Source organism: Aulonocara stuartgranti, assembly GCF_965226115.1.
Source record: "Aulonocara stuartgranti genome assembly, chromosome: 23".
Classification (NCBI taxonomy): Eukaryota; Metazoa; Chordata; class Actinopteri; order Cichliformes; family Cichlidae; genus Aulonocara; species Aulonocara stuartgranti.
In genome coordinates, this window is record NC_138958.1 from 48,244,617 (window position 1) to 48,267,896 (window position 23,280).

A 23,280-nucleotide genomic window follows, 5' to 3' on the forward strand; every position below is an offset into this window, starting at 1 on the left:
CAGCTCCATCTTCATCATTCTGTGTCCAGTATATGTGAACACGTCCAAAGCATCTGAGCCTCATGTTACCCGTTTGTGTGAGTTACGCCTGTCGTTGTGTTGTGGTGTATAAATAAGGGGCAGGAGACAGCGCTGGATCTCTGAGTTCTTTACTCTCAATTTCTGCAACATCTGCAATATCTAGAAATGCAAACCTGTGAGCTGTGTGTGTTGTGCGTCTGCTCGGCCACCTCTCCTCCGGCCGTGCTGGAAGCAGCTGTGCGTTTGACAGTTTTATCGACTCGACAATAATCGAACAAATTAAATGTTCAAAAATATCAACTTAAGCACTTCAAAGTCAACAAAAAGCTTAAAACAATGAAATAATATTTCACTGACAAAACAACAGCTCATAAGAACGATACACAAAATAATACAGAAACAAACAAATAAAAGTTATTAACCAGGATCCATGTTTTTGTCACAAACACTGAATCAGCTGATTCACTCTTTATGTTTCTGAGTTTGTTTTGTGATTATAGTTCTGGTTTCTGTTTCTGTGTCTTCACTGTGTCCCACGTCTCCTTACTTTGGACTCTGTGTTATATTTCCTGTTTTACTTTGACAGTCCTGTGTTACTGTTTCCTGTCTCGTGTGTGTAATTGGTCCCAGCTGTGTTTCCCTCCTGTCTCCCGTTCCCTGATTACTAAACTGCGTCCACGCCGCCGGCGCTCCTCTCCACAGCTGGATTCCAGGATTTCAGAGCATCCAGCTGTGGTGAGTGATGGAGACACTTTCTCTGCTCCCTCAGTAATCAGGACAGTTTATTGAACATCAGAGGACATAAAGGACTGTTTTTCACCTGCCCGTTCTGAACCTGGACATTAAAGACTGCTGGCTTCAAGGACATTAATCCCAGTGTCAGCCAGCCAATAACAGCCTGTGTTTTTCAGCTCTTTAGGAGTCAGAAATGAGAAAGACACAGACTGCTAACCGCTCCCTGCAGGAAATAAGCTCCGCCTCTTCCTGTCCTGTATATGAGTGATTCTGACATGAGACACAACGAGTTTCCTGCACTGTAAACCCGAACAAGTTGACTGAACTTAAAACTTTTGTGGAAACTGATTACCTCAAAAGATTTAAGTACAAAAACTCATATCTTCTAAGTATGGGGTACTCAAAATTTGTATTTATTGTTAACCTAAAAATTTTAAATTATATTTTATATTTTATTAATTGAGCTTTACTCAAAGACTGTATACTTTAATTTCAATATTTTTGTGTTTCTTGTAGTTTATTATTTTGATGCAACACAATGCAATTATATTACAACCTAAACTCAAATTATCTGATTATTAATTAAAAGATATGTTGTGAGTGTAGACTACTAAAAAAAAAAAAGTACGGAAATTCAGTTACTTTACATTTTGTTTATTTAACATTTTTTCATGAAAATTTAAAAACATCACAAATGTTTTTATAAAACAACTAACATGGACATTGGCACCATAAAGTGAGCATTATAAATTCTGTGTAGAACATTTATCTTTTTATAAACTCACAAAGGACGACATCAGTCCTAATTGCATCTTTCTCAAAATACACAAAAATGCAAAACAAAAAGTCAAATATTAATCACTTTTTTTTAAATAGAAATGAAAAACAATTTTTTAAAATGGGTACAAAGATGATCAGCTTCCAAATAACCAGATAAGGCAGTCAAGTATAGGAAAATTAGGTAAACTGATGGAGTTAAATCCACCCAAAGCCTGTAGTAAACTTAAAGTGCTTAAAGTGCTTCAAACAAAGTGCTCAGTAACAGAGTGCGTGTCCTAACAAACATTGCCTTATATTCCTTAAGAGCATGTAGGCAGGGGTTTCAGGGGTTTGCCGTCATCAAGCCCCATGAAGATATTTTGGACTAAGGCAAATGTGTGAACCAGCTTCCTGGGGTAGTCTAAATGCAGAGCATAGATCAAGCCAAACAATAAAGCAAATGCATTTGCAAATCTGGGAATATCACGCATCACCTAGTCACCTTTCACCAAAACAGCCATGCTTGAGGAAGTAAAATGGACTGGACTGGGAAGCGCCGTCGGTAACCACTGTGAGAAGGGCAACTGGAGTGTCAATGAGGGTCGACTCATCCAATGCGTCCGCCTGGAATAGACACAGTATCAATGGTAAATGGCCTGTATTTGTATAGCGCTTTACACATTCAGTCATCCAGACATTCACACCCATTCACACACTGGTGATGGCAGCTACATTGTAGCCACAGCCACCCTGGGGCGCACTGACAGAGGCGAGGCTGCCGGACACTGGCACCAGCGGGCCCTCTGACCACCACCAGTAGGCAACGGGTGAAGTGTCTTGCCCAAGGACACAACGACCGAGACTGTCGGAGCCAGGGCTCGAACCGGCAACCTTCTGATTACAAGGCGAACTCCCAACTCTTGAGCCACGATCGCCCCAATTAAATAAGTAAGGTTGGTTTGAGAGAATGTGACAAGCATGACCTGTAATCTAGCAAAACATTCAGCAGTGTAGTGGGTTACTTTGTAACGAGTTAGGGTACTCTACTTTTTTTGAAAAATGTACATTAACGTGTTAGCTTCTTGCATTACATAATTTGTATTTTTATTATTTTTCTAAAAAAAAAAGTAATTTTTTATTTCATGACTTTATCTCAAAAAGAAACTAAATCTTGACTTCAGCCTGGTTTTTGGGCCACCTGCAGCATAGCCATAGTGCTGTGATACGCCTGTGCCCTGCTCCTGACCTGTGTGTGTGTGGGTTTTCTACAGAGAGGGTATTTTGTTTGTACAATTTGGTAGCTGCTAGGGTATTAAATTGTATTTAAAAAAATCCATAGCATTTTATCTTACTGGCAGAATTTAAGTAATGCAAAAATAAACTTACATTACATGTCTAAAAGAATTCTGGGTCCTCCTCCCGCAGGTATACAGGAAGGGCACGAAGTACTGCAGTGCGTTTCACGTTGATATCAGGCGCCTCCTAAAAAGGGAAAAGAAAAGTTCATTTAACGCAAAGTTTTCAGGTGTCATTCTTTGGGGAGAATACATGTTTATGAAACTGCATGACATCAGACTCTACTAAATTTTGGAGACTTTTCTTTTAAGATACAACCTTTCTGTCTCTTGTGACAGAGAGTATGTTTCTTAATCATTTGACAAAAACCCTACACAGTATTTTAAAATAGTGTTCTCCAGATCAGAGCTGTGATCTATATAGAACATGGGGTTCAAAGCAAGGAAAAATTGTGTGTTTATCAGTGAAACTTTTAATTTGTGTTAATTTTATCATTATCAATATATGAAATCTTCACCTTAAGGGACTTAATGAATGGTTTCTTCAATAGATCTTTCAACTCACCTGTGTTTACTGTCTCCACCTGAAATTAATTGCAGTCTGAATTTTTTTTTCTTCTGTCTTTTTGTCTTTGGCCTTCAGCCTTGGAAGAAAAAATAAAAATATTGAAAACCTTATCAGCACACTAAATATACAACACCTTGCTATATTTCAATTGTTTTAGATAGAAGTTGCCACTGCTAGCTAAGTCACTTTTGAATGACGCTAATGAGAAGAAAAAAAAAAAAACCTGCCGAACAATGAGGCTGCTGTTGTAAAAACGCCAACTTTCTTGCGTTGGCAAGGGGTCGTTAAAATATCACTAAGACCCTTTCTTTATGTGTGATTCTTCGTAAAACTGTGTTTTAATCGGTTAAAACTGTAAAACTGACGACATAATCTATGTTTGAAAAAGAGCGCGAACAACCGCGAACAACTATTCACCACCTGGGTCTGTGCTTTTTAACACAACAGCGCATTCGAAAACAAGTTATTGGCTGCAACATATTAATATTCTTGCTTTTTTACGGAAAAAATAAACATAACGAAGGTTCAGTTTTACTTACAAGTTTCTCCAAATGTGTTCTCCAGTCGCTCGAGAAGGGCAGCCATATTGAACAGAATTTTCTGTCAACGTCGTTCAGGTTAGAGAGAAGACGTCATGACGTCATGACGTCCACACGCGGAGCTCGGAAAAAAACATTTACTCAAAAATCATAATTAAGAAAGCAGTATTTACTCTTAACTTCTAAGCCATGTACAATTATAACTGTTTGAATCGTTAACCGAACAGAAAAGTTTTAAGTTGTTTCAACTTTGTGAGGAATTTTAATTGTTATATCCACAAACTTTATAAGTCAGGTAGACTGTTGGGGTTTACAGTGTGTTTATTGTGACTTAAAGCGAGCAGCAAAGACACTAAACTGTGTGTTTCCAGCTGAAGCTGCTTTTTGTGTTGCTCCCACAATCCTGTCTGAAACAGTCAGTGAGGAAAACTCAATGTGACTTCAGAGTGACAGAGGTAAGCGACTCATGTTGTAACTGACGTCAGACGCGGAGATTTTGGCGGAAAATTAAAGTGAATGGTAGTTTAGAATTGAACAAATTCCTTTAAGCTTCGGTATTACCAAATACACTTATCAATAGTCTTCTAACTAACAATATTTGTCTAAATCATCTCCAACACCCTGGAGAACAACGGGGAGAGTTTAGAGGCTCTCCAAGATTACATTGATCAGTTCTTCCAGGATCTTGTGATGAAGAAGGCTCAGAGTGCAAAAACTTCATCAAAACCCACCTGAAGCTGCTGGAGGACACGGTGAAGATCATCGCCTTTGATAGAGTGCATCGCATCGGCCCCATGCGGGCTGCGACCGGGAGACCACGTCCTACTGTGGCCAAGTTCGGCCACTTCAAACAAAAGGAACAGGTGAAAAGTCTCCGTGTCCATCGGTGTGTCTCCACGTCTCTCTGTCTTCTTCGTGTCATCTCTGTGTTTCCCTGCTGCCCTCATGTTTTCTGCTTTGTCTGTTAGTTCTTCCCAGTTTAGGTTGATGTTCGCTTCTTCCCTCACCTTTGTTATTTTCACTGTAAATAAATCTCCACTCGCATCTCCACCGCCGTCTGCATCTTGGTCCTCATTCACTCCACCACACGACTGCTGCCCCAGCCGTGACAACTTTTGATGTTTCCTCTACATTCACCTTTAAAAATTATTTACTTTGCCTTGTTTGGTATCATTTGGTATCAGATGGCCGACTTCTAAATGGTCACCATGGTCACCACCGAACTTGAGGAGTTTGCCCCCTCACATATACTAATGTGCCACAAACAGGACTTTAACATCACCAACCATTCCCATGTTATTACGGTGTATCCATATAACTGGCCCACCCTGTACAGTTATGCTTTCATGTTGACATACTGTATTAACACAATTCAGGGAGGATTCTAGGATCAGAGCTTCGGGGGGCTGAGCACCCAGAGAGCTGCCCAGCCAGCCAAGATACACTTTACTCGTCACAATGAGACTTCTTCCCCGTCTCTGTCCCTGCATCCTCCCTGTCCTCATGTTGTCTTCGTCTCCTTTATCAGTCATCATAATTTTACCATCTCTGTGCAAGTCTGCAAATTTCTTTATTAAATCAAAAGATTATTAAATCCATCAAGTCTCTCTGTGTCTGGGTCCTCGTCACAAAACATGACATCACTGTTTTGTACTTTTTAACAATTTAATCCCACATTTGTGAAAGAAAAGCAAAACACTTTTTTGAAAAGTCTGTAACAAAACCATCAATTCTGATCAAGGTTATTTAAATGCTGCCAAAGAAGAATGGATTGGAATAAAAAAAATACATATCCTAACCTTAATTACTGGAGGAGAATAATGAATGATGCTCATAGTGAGTAAGAAGTAAACTGAGTGCATATTTTGGACAGAGATTCACTTTTAATGTGTTTGTATAATATAATACAGATGCATAAAAACACTCCTGAAACAGAATAAATTATTACAAATAAATTATTACAAAATATTAAAAAATATTATGGATACTTTTGTTGTTAAAATGTTACCTCTCAACCAAGTTCTGCCTTTTATATTTTTAGTAGTGTGTCACACAAACAGGAAATATTGTCAAAAAAAAGTAAGTAAGTGCTGAAGCACCCCCAAAAATGAACCAAAGCACCCCAAAAATGAACCAAAGCACCCCAAAAATGAACCAAAGCACCCCAAAAATGGGCTAAAATCGCCCTTGTTAACAAATAATAGCCCAACAGTCACTTTTATGCTTACTGTAGCTGTTAGCTAAAAACACTAATTTAGCCTAGTTTGCCCTGAATTCAACTTTGACAGACATGATCGACTGTTTCCAGTAGAATTCCTCGTTGTCATCTTGTTCCCTCTCAGAGCCCCGTATGCTTGCAGAGACCCCTACAGTAGGGAAATGTGCCAAAGAACGTCCAAAACATTGCATTTTAGGTTTATTTATGCCTTACACACAATCCCAACTCTTTAGCTAACTTAACAACTTTGGCTAAAGTCTATAGTTAGTCTTACTCGTTTGTACAACATTTCTGGATCGCCACTGTTTGAAATGATATGACATATGACTCTCACTGAAACAGCAAACTTTGTAGAAAACACAACACTTCTGATTCTCTATCTAGCTGTTTGCTCACAGCTGTAGATTACATTATAAGTGGTTGTTCACTCTTGTCAATAATTACATTTCTAAATTCTATTTGTGCAGTTACATGTAAACAAAGTCCAATATTGTATCTAAATGATTGTGTTATCGTGGGACAGTTTCCAGTTTTGTTGTATTATTGCACTAGGTATGACTGTGCAAGAGTTATCTTATCTTCCTTGCTTGCACCACACTCTTTGCAGAAATGGTGCACAGCAGCACTGCATCATGTTATTGTGTTGTATAATATACCAGAACTAATACAAAGCAATATCCATGTACACTATAGGTCCATGCCAATGTGCCCAAATGGGACCTCCATAAATGGTAAGGGGCGCAAAGGCACTTTAAGACCAGTGGGCACACCATCGGTGCACATCCGCTCGGATGCTTTTTTCTATTCATTTATTTCCCTGTTTATTTATCGATGCACAAAAGCAATTATCTCAGAGACACCATCCTCTTAACAGAGACTCAAATCAGGAACCTGCAGATTATTAGTCAGCAGCTTTAACTTCCTGTCTTTGTCTCACTAAACCTTCCACGTGGAAACTTGAGCTGCCCACTCAAGCACAGTAGGCTTTAACTGGCTCTGCTCAAGTCACTTCAGTATCTGAGAAACTGCCTCGATGCATGCCAAAGAACACTTTGACAATACGCTTGTGTTGAGTCAAATCCACCACAAGCATATTCTATGGCAGTTTAATTCCACTCCACATAAAAATAGTCACGTATTATTTCCCCCCACCACACTTCCTGCCAGTAGCTGGTGCCCCCACCCACAGTGCATTAGTGGTTCTCTGTGTTTAGTGGCTCACTCTGGGCGGCTGCTCGGTGGGGCCCGGCCCCCTGGCTCTGTTGGGCCTGTGCTGCGGGTGGGGTGCCCTCAGGTCTCGGCCCTCTGGGCCCATTTACTGCTCAGTAACATTTAATATCTATTATTTACTACTACTTACTAGCCTACTTACTGCATATTATTGGTTGTTGCTGTGGGTTCCCCACTGTGTTGGTTTTTCCTTGTGTTTTTCAGCAGATGATGAAATAGATTTTCAGTATTTTTTCTCTCTTCCTCTCCATCTATTTCTCTTCTTCTCTATTTTTCCCTCTTCTTCTGTTAACTTTCTCCCCAGCTTATCTTTTTTCTTCTTTCCTGACCCCCGTTCTGATTCTAATGACTCAAAATAAAGTAAAATCATCATCAAATATGACTATCAAGTGGACCAGTATAGCAAAAACCATAATGGTGGCAGAGGCCACAGAGCCAAGTGGCAGGATTTTCAACGTTAAAACCAGATAAAAAACAGAAATTAAATGGTGTTAAAAGCCATGAATTAAGGCAATTCATTCACAACATCATTACAAGTTTTACTGGACGTTAATATTTTTCTCTTTTTTCAGTGCAAAACAAACTAACAGTACACATGATGCTGGCAAGTTACAATGTCAGTGTCTTTTATAGATAGCATGTCTAGCATCATAGTTTTATAGATCACGTAGTCAGGGTAAAAACTCCATCTCTGATTATTATTGTACATGACTGTGACATGCAGTGGCCTCAGCATCATGATGAAGGCGACCGGAGGAGATAGTTTGGTAGACATCGATGTTTTGCCGATGAAGGCTCATGTAGCGGTCCTCTTTGTCCTAAACAACAATTTACACTGTCATTTACATTTAATTAAAGTGCAGCTTAAAACACAGACATAATGCACTGCAGCCTCGGCACAATTAAGTGTAAAACAGAACTATGGAAAACTCACAAACATCTGGCGAGTTTCAGATCCTGTTAAGTTAGTTAGACCTGATCTGTTTTCTCTGTTAGGATAAAAACATCAGAGGTCATGGGGTGAAAAATACCTCAAAAACAAGACTAGCTATGTCTACAACTAATGTGTGGTGTTTGAAAAGAACCTATGAGATACTTTGAACACCACAGTGGCTGCTGTATGCAGTAATGTGCTCAAGTGATTTCAAAGGGTCATTTCATGAGTTTAAGTGCGTCAGTAAAAGTTTTCACCTGCGAGGATTTCTCCTCAGGCTGTAACCACAGGTTATCACAGCCACACTGATGAGTGAAGCAGCAGCAGAAATGATGGGAACTGTAGCCATGAACTTCATGCCAGAAGAATCTCCATCGTCTGTTGAATGTTGCCACACACACAAAAAAACTTCATTTTGAAAACATGAAAAGTCACGAAATTTGCATTAGCCTGTTATATTAAAGTGGAAAACATGTTTATCTTTTCATTACATTAGAGTTACAATTGCATCATTCAAACATTTCACTGATGAAATAATACCAAAGTTGTGATTGGAGCAGTTTTATAATGAAATTTTAAACAAATTAGCCAGAAGAAGAGCTTAAAAACATTCCAGATGTTCATCTCCTGACTGAAACCTTTCATTAATCCGCTGCAGGCGGGAATGACGACCTCAAACCATGTATGACAGAAAAGAAAGTGTTAACGCAGTTCCAAACATCCACCTTGAATCTGCGGTGTGGGTATAAATAGAAAATGTTGTTACCTCTCACAGTCACACTGAGATGGAGAACATACAATCCACCACGAAATCCACACTCACAGGTGTAGTTCCCACTGTCTTCAGATGTTAAGTTGAGCAGGTGGAGAAACACAGTCTCATTTTCTTTGATCAGTGTGAACCTGGAGTCACAGCCATGAATAAAGCCTCGGTCGTAACGATAGAGCAGACGACGCTGTTCTCCTCGGCTCCTCTCTGTGCTGATCTCACACAGTATCATCACAGTAATATTCAGAGTTGTTTTGCTGCATATTTGAGTGGAATCGGGTTTCTTTCCAATTGTCTTCACAAGAGTCTCTATAAATTGTTCCAGTTAAAATGAAACAAAATCAGGATTATAGTTTCTATATATTTGTTTTGTGGGAAAATCAATCACATATATTATTTCACTAACCTAACTAAAGCTTTCTTCTTAAACACCTGGCTTTACAGCTTTTCTTTTTTAATTATATATATTTACCTTCACTGCTAAAAACCACAAGCAGAAGCAGGAGAAAGCAGAGTTTCCGTGCAGTCATGCTGGTGAGGAAGTAACTGTGGCTGACAGTGTGAGGTAGACTATAGTGAAAGCAGGAAGACTTGCACCCTCCTTATTTCACCTCTTGTGTCTACACTGAAACTTTTACTATGTCTAAAATAGAAGTGCATAAAAGTGGAAGGACAGTAGAAGGTGAACCACCAACATTGTTTAAGCCAGACTGATCTCTCTGTTTATCTGGATGGACATTGTGTTCAAATTATGATGAGATGTTTGTTCAAAAACAAAACTAGTCTGATACAAAGAGTCATGTTTGCCACAGTTTATTGTGTTTGTATTGTATTAAATCTGAGAGCCTGAGTTGGAGTATTATGACTGAATGGTCTCCATTACTGGGAAACAACTATCCAGTGTGAAAAGATGGACGTTTATTATAATATATGAATATTATTATATTAGTATGTCACCTAAAGTTTTATATACTTTAAAATGTTTCATAGAGCTTTATTATCCACTCCCACAGTTCCTGTGCTTCTTGCTGAGCGTGTCTTGTTGTCGTGTTGATGGTTCACTGAGATGATAGTCTGGTAGGAATCACTCGATGGCTGCTGAAGGTTTGTATAGGGCTGATCTGGCTCATCGTCATCCTTTAGAAAAGTGAAATATTTTAGGTATTAATCAAGTTCAACCCGGTCTACCCACACACTCTATTGATCTTTAAATCTCTCCATCTGTTGCCTGGATTATTTAATGTTTCTGCTCATTTCTGTAAGAGCTTCTTCACAAAATAAAGGACACTGAAGTTGGCACTAATAGTATTATAACACTAATCTGTAATTATCTATGTAAGTAACATCCTAAAACATAAATGTACATGTTTTATGTTTACTGGCAAACTTTTAACTAGCTGCTGTAGATCGTAGCAATAAATTGCTCACCAAACCGTTGGGATTTTCAGGTACAGACACTCCAGATGTTCCTGACCTTAAGCAGCCACGTTGATAAGAAAGGATGTCAGCATTAGTGTAACACTATTCACATTCAAACAGAGAAAAATCAAGTAAGAACATCTACATTTATATTATCTTCTCTCTTAATAATGATAATTATTTTTGGAAGGATAAAAAGTGTTCATTCTAGACATGATGTTTAACATACAGCGAATTCTCATTTATTGAAATGTGATGTTTCCTTTTACTTTCTCTACATCTATATCATCTTTGAATTACTACAGCAAAAATAGTCTCACCCATTACTTTTCCTCCAGTAGATAAATCCCACGATAACTCCAGTTATAAAGATGATCACAACACCGGGCAGATAAACGGAAAAAGATTTGTCTGCTGAAGTGTGGGCCTCGTTTGTGTCTAAATCATTGAAAAGATGCATTTGTCAGTAAAATCATTTACTTTCATTTCCTGGAAATCAAAACACAAATCAAACACAGTTTACGTCTACTGAAACTCTGAGTGAAGTAATGAAACCCCAGTTTTATAACCACAGAGCTTTAAATATTGTCACTGTGCTCTTTTCTTTTGTCTTCTTCTTCTTCTTTTGCATCTTTTCTGAATATTACTATGAACTGAAATTGGTCCAACTGCTTATATACATTCACTGGCCACTTTATGAGGTATACTTGTTCAGGGTGTAACACAAATATTTCAGTGTTCATTTCATTTGTCAATCACATGTCAGCTTCATCTTCCTGGTTAAATAAAGGTTAATAAAATAATAAAATGTCAGCAGATCAATGCTCAAACAGAGCAACATGGCACATGTTACTGGTCCCAGTGCTTCACAAACTGCTGATCTGCTGGGATTTTCCCACACAATCATCTCTGTTCACAGACAATGGTCTGAAAAATAGAAAATATCCAGTGAGCTGTGATTCTCTGGGTAAAAATGCTGTTTACACATCAAACCTTGAGGCAGAGCGGACCACACTGGATATCACTGCTGTCCTCTAACAACAGCAAGCTGAGGCTACAGTTTGCAAGTCTGGACAACAGAAGACTAAAAAACCGATGCCTTGCCCGATGAGTTGATTTCTAACAGTTCAGACTGCTGGTGGTGTAATGCTCTGTGAAGGATTTTCTTTGCAAACTTTGGACCCTGTAGTAACCACTGAGCATCATTTAAACACCACAGCCTGCCTGAAGGTTGTTGCTGACCACATTCATGTCTTTATGCCCAAAAAATACCCATCGTCTGATGGCTGCTTCCAGCAGGATACCACACCATGTCACGGCGCTCAAATCATGTACGGCCTGCGCAGTCACCAGATCTCAATCCAGCAGAGCACCTTTGGGATGTGGTGGAACGGAAAGTTTGCTTCAAGTAAGAGCAGCTGACGAATCTGCAGCAACTGTGTGATGATGTAATTTCAATATGTCTTGAGAATCTTTGAGGAATGTTTTTAGCGCCTTGTTGTGCCACAAAAAATGAAGACATGTTTGATGGCTGAAGGTGGTCCAACTCGGTTCAAAGATGTACCTGATAAATGAGTCAGTGAGAGTATTTAAACTGCTGTCAGTGAAAATAAGAAGAAAAGAAATGAACAAATTACAAGAATAAAAAACACATAAGCAGGTCAATACAATGCTGACACAGTGCTGAATAACTGTGTCAGATAAAGAAACCAAAATGCATTTACCTTCCACAGTGACACTGATATGGACAATATATGTCCCTTCAGTGTTTGTACACTCACAGGTGAAGTTCCCACTATCAGCTGGTGTTAAACTGGTCAGCTCCAGAAAGGCAGTCTGATTTTCTTTTGTTATTGAGAACCTGGGGTCACATTCCTGAGTAACGTTCTCTCCGTGTCGATACAGCAGATGACACTCTCCTCCTGTGTCCCTCTGTCTTTTGATCTTACAGATAATCAAAACAATAGTAGTCTGACTTTCCTTGTTGCAAATCCGAGTGACATCGTGTTCTCTCCTGACTGTCTTCACAACAGTCTCTGTAAACAGGGACAGCAAAATACGGTAAATACAAGATTCAGCCTGTGTCAGAGAGGACTTTAGTTTCTATATTTTGTGAATGTTAAACCATCTTTTTAATCCCATAATAATGTGTTTAGTTTAAACTAAAAGCAAGGAGGTTATAAATTTAAAAATATTAATAATGCATAATGAAAATAGTTTCCTTGTATTACCTTCAGCATCATGGGACACAGCTAGTGGTAACAGCAAAATCAAGCAAAGTTTTGATACGTCCATGCTTGTTAACATGTCTGTAAGCCACCGACAGTGAAGAGGAAGATGTGCGGAAAGAAACAAGCTGAAGCTTTCCTGGCTAAGCAGACGTCAGACTGTTGCCCTTCACGGGGCAAGTGTGAAATGATGTAAAAAGGAAGTGTACTGACAGGACTTTCATATTAAAAGGCTGTAAAGTTGAAACACTGTGCGAGCTCCCACACAAAAAGAAAACAAGCTAATTTTTCTTTATCACAGAGGAATTATTACACTGCTAACTGTCATGTTCGCTGAAACTGAAGGATGGATAATATTGTAAAAGTAACAACAAAACTACCATTTATCATAACATTATAAGCATTTTAAACTAAAATAGCGTGTTACGTCATCAAACCGCTTCATCCAATCACTCAGATACTTACAAAGTTTTGACTGCATTACCTTTAAAATTTGTACGAAGATGAGCATAAAATGAATAAAACTGACATGCTTGCATTTGTTGTGTAGTGCAACAGGTGTATGTGGCTGAGGGATTCCCATGATGCAATGCGTATTTCTCCTTCAGTCACCTTTCTCGCTCACTGTGTGTTAATGCAGCTCTCTGCATTGAATCATACCTGTTATTAACCTCTGTCTCTCTTCCACAGCGTGTCTTTATCCTGTCTTCCTTCTCTCATCCCAACCAGTCGCAGCAGATGGCCCCGCCCCTCCCTGAGCCTGGTTCTGCTGGAGGTTTCTTCCTGTTAAAAGGGAGTTTTTCCTTCCCACTGTCTCCAGACTGCTCACTCATAGGGAGTCATATGATTGTTGGGCTTTTTCTCTGTATGTATTATTGTAGGGTCTGCCTTACAATATAAAGCGCCTTGAGGCGACTTTATATTGTTGTGATTTGTCGCTGTGCAAATAAAATTGAATTGAAAATTGAATTGTGAAGGCCACACCAGAAGCCACACAATTGGGAAGTCAGTAACGTCAGACACCAGCATCTTTATTTTAATTTTAATGCACATTTCCACAAACATAAATAACGACACATGTCCCATAAACAATTTCTGGTTAATGTTTTACTGGTGCTGGAGGTCTGTTGGACTGCTGAGGGTAACTGGAGAGAAAATGATGTGTTGTTTTCACTGGACGTTAAGGCGTCTGGGAAGGGATCTCAGACCATTTACATCCTGGGCCATCTGACCTCAGGAAATCACATGATAAGGTGGGGCCAGGTTTCACAATGAGCTCACCCGAAACCCTGGCTGATTAGGACCCACATCCGCTTTCACACCTTGGCTCATGTGATTAGGTAGAGGATCATCAGGGGGTCCTTTGTCCCTCTTTGGGGGGAAACTCCCACTGGTTTTAAGTCTGGGACTCCCCACCATTGACCCTTAGAACTGAAGAAGCTTCTCGGATGAGAGGTGAAACGTCTTCAAGCAACTCAAGAAGTCCAGACGCTTTTCCTTCCAAGCTCCTTAGACTACGATGACCTGGATGACTGAGAACCTTCACAGACTTAAGTATTAAATTAATAGTTGGTTTTCATTCTTTGTTTTTAGATTTTTTTTTTCTATTCGTATCCTCTCGTGTATTTAACTGGCCAGTTCAGTCCAATTTACTTTGGGAAATATTTAATCTGAGGTAGGGATGCACCAATACCGGTATCTGGTATCGGCCTCGATACCGCATTTTCTAAAGTACTCGTTAAAAGTTCCCCGATACCGAGGACCGATACCACGGTCTGAGACCTGTCTATGTTTGAGCGGCATGTAAGGGGTTAATCACAGGCGCCGAGTGCCTGCCCCCAGGCCCCGGCTGCATCTCAGAGCTGGGAGAAGGCGAGGCGAGACAAGTCAGCCGTGTGGAACTATTTCAAAGTGAACGAAGACACGAAAACAAAGGCGGACTGCAAATTATGCTCATCGAAATTGTCCAGAGGAGGCTCTAAAGGTAGCGCATTTAACACAAGTAATTTAATCAAGCACCTAAAATCCCAACACGACAACGAGTACAAAGAGTTTGCCCACGCTTATTTACCCACGCTTATTAGCACAGAGGAGCATAGCTGATGCTAAAGCAGTGGGACGGAAAATAGTTGGGCATTTTAAACATTTTAAACGCCTACTCCCACTTCGAGGACATTCAGGGACAGCTCAACCAGCCAATAAAGAGACTGCAGCAGGACGTACAGACACGCTGGAAGAGCACGTATTACATGACATCAGTCCTATTTTTCCACATATTAATACATTTATGAATTTTGTGCAGGTATAAAGAGCGCTTCTTCTCCAACACTGCTCCAGAGGCCAAGCTGCACCTGAAGCAGGAGCTTCTAGAGGTGAGGCAGAGGGGAGTCGGGCAGAAGCTGCAGAACCTCCTGCTAAACTGTTCCTCAAGGCCCAGGCTGCCGCTGGCAGCAGGTGCTGCCATTGAGCTCGACACATACCTCGGAGAGGCCCCAAGCCCTCGTGAAGACAGTCCTCTGAAGTACTGGGGTGTCAACAAAATCAGGTTCCCCACTTTGGCTAAAATAGCCCGTAAATAGCTCTCAGCCCCATGTAGCAGTGTGGACAGTGAAAGGCTTTTTAGCTCAGTGTCACACATTATAGATGAAAACAGAAACAGTCTGACTGCTGATGATGCAGAAAAGCTACTTTTCTTAAAAAACCCTGCCACTCACTGTTTCTCTCCATTTAGTGAGTCATCTTAGACTTGATGTTAATACCTACCTCAGTTGCACTGACTGCCACAGTTCTATGTCAGTGGATGTTGTTAGTTTATTCACATATTGTGCACTAAATGGCAAAGATGTTTATTAATGCCCCTTGTGTTGTCCAAAGCGGCAGAGTTTAAAATAAACTGAAAAATACTTGAGTTGCACTGTCACTGTTTAAATTTTTTTTATAATTATTTATTCTGTAATATGTTGCATACAACATGCTTTTATTTTAAATAAATGTTCTTAATTCCAAACCAGTCCCTTGTTTTTTTGTTGTTAAATTATAGGACTAAAGCTGTTACCTGTAAATTTAAATCGTGTTTTTATTAAGTACTCGGTATCGGCGAGTACTGAAATGCAAGCACTCGTACTCGTTTCCAAAAAAGTGGTATCGGTGCATCCCTAATCTGAGGTAAACATTTTGCTTTTCATTTGACCCCTGACCTGTCTGCTGTAATGCAGGAGGCAGGTTTATGACCTATACTGCAGCCAGACACCACAGGAAGCCTTCCTCCATGTTTTCTTTACAGTAATTGATTCAGCCAGTTTAAGTCTCCTTTGTTTTTGTGCATTAGATCACTGTGTGGGTTGTGTTGAGTGCTTATGTATTTGTAAGTAGCCATTATGACTTGACTAGTGGTGTTTATCTCTTTTAAGGGTCTAGTATCATCAGTTAATTAGTTTTTACACTTTGCAGGCACTTTGCTGTAAATACAACAACACTGCTGAAAACTCTAATTTAAATAATTACTACTGATGCACCTATCAAATAAACTAACATTTGCATAAGTATTGAAATGCTGGACTCTTCCTCTCCTAAATCTGTGGCAGAGAAAAAATGCTGCAGGAGTGTTTTTTTACATGATATGTAAGAAAAATAAGAAAAAGAAAGAAACCCTGTGATTTTAATGTGAATGCATTACTGACATCTTATCCAAACACACATTGTGCACACCACTTTATCCCCTATTACAACTGCAGCTTTTATTAGTGCATGTTCACGGGACTTCTGATTCTATAGGGTCTTGACAAAAGTCTCTGCAATCAATTGATTACAATCAAGTGATTCAATTGAAACATGGAAATCAGCATTTCACCATTTTATACTATACATACATGTTTTGCTTTCAAGACTGGACAGGAGTGGCATGTGGGCGGCATTGTAGAGTGTGTTGACAGGAGGAAAACTTACACGCTCAGTAAATCACCCCCGTCACTACCTAAACCTCAAAGTCTCTAAACAGGAAGTGCATCTGCATGAAAGCTTCTGTTTTATATGCAGACAGATGACCTTTTGATGTAAAACCTTTCTCTGTATCTAGAGAAACACTTTAACTATATATTCAACTATATAGTTTAACATTTGGTCCGTAACTATCATTTAAAAACAATAAAAAGGTTTAAAAGAATATACATAGGCGGCTATAAAGACTGCAGGTCAAACATCGTGCAGATACAGAAGGACCTCCTGGGGTCCAAAATGTCGCACTATTACAGAGCAATGCTTGCAATAGTCTTGCATGGTTAGCCAGTTAGACAGATGCAAATGTTAAAGAGCTAAAACAGACATGTAAATAAAATACAACATCATGTTAGCAGCTTATTGGTATTAATGTCTCTTAAAGCTCTCCATGACCTAGCTGCATCTTAACTCTCTGAGCTGCCACAGTCTTATAAACCCACCCGCTGTCTCAGGTCAGCTGATCAGCTGTTCCTGAATGTTCCCAGGACTGAGCGTAAACTTAGAGGACATCGTGCTTTTGCTGCAGCATCTCTGAAACTGTGACACGATCTGCCTTTAGAGATTAGACAGGCTTCTTCTCTGCCTGTTCTTAAATCACTCCTGAAAACTCATCTCTTCACCCTGACCTTTGACACCTTGTAAGATGTTGGTTTTTAGTTTGAGTTTTTTAGTTTATTTTTGCTGTTTTATCTTGTTTTGAAATATAGGGCTGTTTACATTTTTTATGTATTATGTGTTTTATTTTTTTACTGTTATGTTTTATTCTATTGTTCTTAACTCATTTACTGTACAGCACTTTGGTTTTGTCCTGGGTTTTTTAAAGTGCTTTCTCAATAAAGATGGATTGGATTGGACTGGAAGATAAACACTTTACACTCAAAAAAATGAAACGTTGACTTTAATTAAAATTATTTTGTCAACAGGTTCCACGAAATTGAATTATGTTAGTTTAAAGCAAAAATCTTTAGTTCATCTAATTTAAAAAAAACTACTTAAGATTAACAAGACATATTTAAGACTAACTAAATCAAGTTATGTTGTATGAACATAGATGATATATTTTCAGGTTAGATAGTTTAGATTAGTTACTTCAACACATTTCTTATTTGTGGCAGTAAAATGTTAAATTTAAGTTAGATTAATTCAAATATTATATTTTCAGCCACCTTGTGCTTTATTAATTAGTTTTACATAAATCTATTTTGTCAACAGGTTCCACACAAATGAATTAAGTACATCCAACTTATTTTTTAAAATTTATTTTATTGCCAACACATTCAGTGAGCATTTGTGTAAAAGTCTAGAAGAGTCTATGGCTGACGCGTGTTCCTGGTTTCCAAAAGAAATGCTTCCAGTTGCATTATGATTTGAAGACTGTTTATTTATTACAAACGGAAGATGTAACAATGAACTCCTTCCTAAAAAGCATGAAAGTTCCAAAAAATAGCAGTTATCCAGAACTAGCTGTGCACACGGTCAGAAAACCGTGAGACTCCTAACCTCTCTGTCCATGCTCCTCCCCTTCCCTCTCACACAGGGTTTCATGCTACTATTGCACTTACATAATTAAAGTGAGAGGTACCCCCTTTTAGGTTCCAATCCCAAAACAGTGACTTAAAATTACTTTATGTAAACACATATATTTTCACATTTATTAATCCTGAAAAGATGACTTATGTAATGAATCTATGAATTATAAAACAAACATGAACTCAATCGTAAATAAAAATATAAAGCAGACGTCTGGCGCTTACACCCACATCGGCTGGAGGAGTGCTGGCATCAGCTCTTTCGATGGTAAAGATAGCAAGGGTAATTTGTTCCAGCTCCCTCTGAACAGCTGTAGCTTAGACACAAAAACATAGAAAAATGGCATCCAGTTTTAAAAAAAGAAAGAAAAAGGGCCAAAGCTACCCTTTAATGACGTAAACACAATATTAGGAACATGCACCCCAGTGCGCCACTATTTTAGACTACAGATTCAACGATAAATATAAATAGTTTGGGTATACAAGAAGATTTCCCAAAACATTTAAACAGGTTCCATGCAAATTACAACAACAACAACATTACAACATGCAACAACATTAGTTATTCAAAATTTGGTTTAATACAGATAAAAAACTAAACTAAAATTACCAACCAATTATTCTTTGAAGAAGATGCTTGGGTCTTCATTCAGGTAAAAAGGTAGTGCCCTGAGGACACACTCCCTCCCCTTTTCAATGGTTTCCTTCTGTAGAGAGTGGCAGAGATACAGGAAGAGAAAACAGATATACTTTAGGATGACAGAAACTCACATTATACGCAAAATGAATGACATAGCCACTGCACAGATAGACATGTACACAAGACCAACTAATCATCACATGGACATGAATAGTTAACCTGTTGGGCAGGGTTTCCACCACATTATATATGTCAATAATGGAGGTAAAGACAAACTAATACATCATCTTTTTTGCATTCAAAACATAACATAAAAACATTCACTTCTGGTTTAACCTAAATCAAGGGATCAGATTTTACATATGTTTAGGTAATTTAAATTTTCCAACGTTTTGAGTACCAAACTTTGTCTTGCTTAATATAAATGTAAGTGCACTGTGCAGCTACCATACACTAGCTGTTTAAATTTGAAAATGATCTTATTAGCCATAATATTTTGCTACCAACAGAATAACGCACCTGTGTGGCTGGGGCCAAAGTTTGTCTAATTTTCTTCCCTGCAACGCCTCCTTTTTTCTTGAAGACTTTTATGAGCTGGTCAGTGTATTGGTCAAGTTGTGTAAAAAGCCTTGGAACATGTGCAGCAGTAGTAATCCTCACATATTCTGCTTCCACCTGAAAATATGTCAACAAACACAACATACTGTACTGTAAATATACATACTATATGTACACATATACAAACTAAAACTAATGTAGTAAGACCTCATTAAAGCTATAATTTTAACACAAACATTTACACAAAATGCTAATGGAGCCATTACAGCTTTTATTGTTATTTATCAAGTTCCAAAAAATATTGATCACAGCTGATCTGAAAAGAATTTCATGCCTCAGGCCCTTGAACTGCAACCTTTACCATGGTTCAGATGTGGAGAAGAAATAACAGGGGCATGGGATGGGTCACAAAAGAAAACTTAACTTATAAAACAGTTTTGTTTTTAAAAGTATAACAGTTCACATACCACATACAAGCTCAGCAATACCACATACACCACATCAGTATAGGAGGGAGCAGGTAAAGGCAGGATCTGAAATTTATAAAGTAAAAAAATAATTAATTCCTTAATTTCAAGAAGCAAATTATTGTTTGAATTACAACTAAATAAAAATACTACTCAGAAGAAAAGCAAGAGATTGACACTGCCATGTGCTAACTTTCTATAGAAGCAATTATCACCAGGTCTGTCGACCTCCATTGTCTGTCCACTCATATGTCTTGAATAATTTTATTAAAAAAATTAAGTGTGTACTTTCACAAACTGTAATTTATAACTACATTGATATGTATAACTCCGCTAGGAAACATGCTGTATTTACAGACCATTTTTACATAATACAGATTACTGATAGAGCAGAACAATGGTGTCACAGTGGCTTTCGCCCTTGACTTTTTGGATTTTAAATGTCACTTTATGCTATCCTTGCTATCCTATTCGATATTTCCGACTCTCGGATTACAGAAAAGGAATCCCAAGAAAGCAAATGGAAAAATAACCCCTTGAAAGAATAACCCCATGAACCCCTGTAGCTAATCCCTTAATAAAACAAAAAACAATAAAAATGTTTCTTACACAGTCCACAAAATAAGCATGTCCAGGACCCAGTAAAACTAATGTAAAACAAGCGCACGCAAACGATATAACATGTCTTGTAAGACAAACGCAAAATATAACCATGCTGGACATATAGATACTACACAACATAGTCAAAGAAAAAAGTGGTCTTACCTCTCAAAGAAACAGCAGCTTGGCGCCAAAACAGCCTTTTTCAGTTAAATTTGAAGTCTTGTGCATGAGCAGGCACAAGCCGTGAAACCTTCTTGTTCTGCGCGGTTTCATTACAACTGTTTTTGCATTACTGCCACCTTGTGGATATACAAGGTATATCGATCCTAATTGACTTAACTTAAATGTTATGCGATCAAGTAACACATTAGTATTATGTACGTTGAATAATAGACACAATTACGTAGACTTGATTAGAAAAACATATGTTAACTTAACAAAAACATATATTTTAAGTAAAATGAAAATAAATAATTAATATACACTGAACAATCCACCTCATTCATTTTTTTGAGTGTAGTTTGCAGTACTGTGGTGAGTTCACAGTAAAGCACTGTGTTGGACTGGCGCACAGTGACTGTGGCGTTCATGGTCAGTGTTAGGTTACCTCAAGTACAGTGGATTCATTTGCATTTAAGCTGATGATGCTTCGATTAAGTCATCAAATTTCACCTTTATATCAGCTCTATAAGCCAATTCTCAGGATACTGTTAGTGTAGGAAATGGAAAGACAACCAAGATATCTGTGAAACGTCTGCTTACATCTTGAATTCAGCTCCGGCGTATGTGGTAAGTTGTTAATGAGTGACTTTAATTTATTATTTGTTCACATGTGGCTATACACTCTACTGAGAATAAGCATACTGTCACGATATGAGTGGATCTTCAAAATAGACATCAAAATAGGTCATGGAGAAAATAAGTATAAAAAGTAAAGATCTTATTAGGAATAATACTGTTTGGATAATTATAACCATCATAAGCAACCGAATCATCTCAACATGTATTTGCTCAAAAATGTATTTATTACCACAAACATGTATTTAATTATCAACAAAAGGAAAATCAACAGTTTCTAGAACTCCAACAGGGGCAGGACTTGAAGGTACTGGGATTTCAGGAGGCAGCAGAATGGTACACTGGTCAGTGTCATTATTATTGACCTGTGATGGTGGATGGCCTTGGAGGGAGCTGAGAGGTAACTCAGACCTCTTGTCTTCAGGACACGTAAAGCAAACATACTCCTTCTCAGCAGCTGGAGACTTAGAGACATCCCAACTCATCAGCCTCATGCGTTTGGGCATCAAATGTTCCTCTTCATCATTAACAGAAAAAGCAGTAGAATATCTGCGCTTTCTGCAGAGACCTACCTCTGCAGTGGGTGGAGGTCTCGGAGGCAGAGGAACATCGCTAGGACACATGAAAAACGTCACGTCATCATCCAGGGATGAACGATCATTTTTCAAATCTGGATTAATGATCTTGTCAGTGTCCTTTGCATGAAAGCTGGCATCAGCAGGTGGAGGAACTGAAGAAACTGGAACATCAGAACTCATCAGTCTCATGCGTTTGGGCATCAAATGTTCCTCTTCATCATTAACAGAAAAAGCAGTAGAATATCTGCGCTTTCTGCAGAGACCTACCTCTGCAGTGGGTGGAGGCACTGGGATTTCAGGAGGCAGCAGAATGGTACACTGGTCAGTGTCATTATTATTGACCTGTGATGGTGGATGGCCTTGGAGGGAGCTGAGAGAGACCCACTGAATTAAAGCTGAAACTACATCTGAGTTGTATCATTTCAAATTCATTGTTGTAATTTACAGAACCAAAGTTAGAGAAAGTTGTTTCTGTCCAAAGTCTTATAGACATAACTGTATGATTTTCAATGATTTCAAGGACAGCTGAAGATAAAAAGTATTCAACAAGAAGAGACCAGGAATTAGTGACGTGCAGAGTTTGAATAAGAAGCTGTAATTAGACTGAATGCAAGACGAGAGTAAAGCCATGGCAACAGCAGGAAGTGGAGCAGGACCTGCGTGTGTCCATGAAGCTCGATGTTTTTCTGCACAGATCACATGCAGTCTGAAATGTTGTGCAGTCCAGACTGTATATTTTGCTGAGTGAAATACAAAAGCTTCCTTCATGGATGGAAAAGAAACTGTTTCAGTGTCAAATGAAACACTTTCTGTTGATTTCAACTCCCAGAACTGAGTTCAGCTGAGCTCCACGGTGCAACAATTAGACTCCACTATGTTTCCTCTGTTTTGTAACAGCAACAGGCTGTTTAGGGCAAGATTTGCTAAAAGGCTCAAAACAGCGCTTACAGACATGGTTCGTTTTTTGGGCCAATTACAAAAGTTCTGCTGTTTTCTAAACACAGGAGATGTGAGTTCAAATCTATAAAACACAAAAATAAGACATGCTTATTTGTATTAAATATCTGGATAATGATCTGTAGATGTTAAAAACATTAATAACACAGTTTGAATGTCCAGAATTGGGTCTTCATCAGGGTCACAAAAATCTTTGAGATTCTGTCTCTGACACACAATCCTGTCGCTGCGCTCGATTTGTAAACACTAACAGCTCTTTGACTCCAGAACCCAGTTTGTGTTGGTGCGAGGCATTAGTGGATCTCTCTCTTAGAGTAGAGTTAGAGTTACTACAGTTTCTTAGGAAACTGAAGAAGGCCCGTCTCCCTCCTCCAGATTCCCGTGCAAATGTCAGACAATTCAAAATCCTGTTTGACTTTATAAAGGAGACACAAATGTG

At 38.7% G+C, this 23,280-nt stretch overlaps 2 long non-coding RNA genes across 3 annotated transcripts; both read right to left on the reverse strand.

The window, feature by feature from the left end:
- Positions 1–1,459: 1,459 nt before the first annotated feature.
- LOC309701538 lies at positions 1,460–4,031 on the reverse strand. Its single transcript, XR_014275038.1, has 4 exons — positions 3,918–4,031; positions 3,376–3,454; positions 2,902–2,997; positions 1,460–2,139 (listed from the first exon to the last, which is right to left on the reverse strand). It is a non-coding gene; the product is annotated as an uncharacterized lncRNA (long non-coding RNA).
- Positions 4,032–18,019: 13,988 nt separating this feature from the next.
- On the reverse strand, positions 18,020–21,016 carry LOC309701541. 2 transcript variants are annotated; one of them, XR_014275042.1, is made up of 5 exons: positions 20,671–21,016; positions 19,906–19,971; positions 19,400–19,555; positions 18,855–18,947; positions 18,020–18,557 (listed from the first exon to the last, which is right to left on the reverse strand). It is a non-coding gene; the product is annotated as an uncharacterized lncRNA (long non-coding RNA). The 2 variants fall into 2 exon arrangements; XR_014275043.1 differs by lacking the exon at positions 20,671–21,016 and adding an exon at positions 20,515–20,664.
- Positions 21,017–23,280: the final 2,264 nt, after the last annotated feature.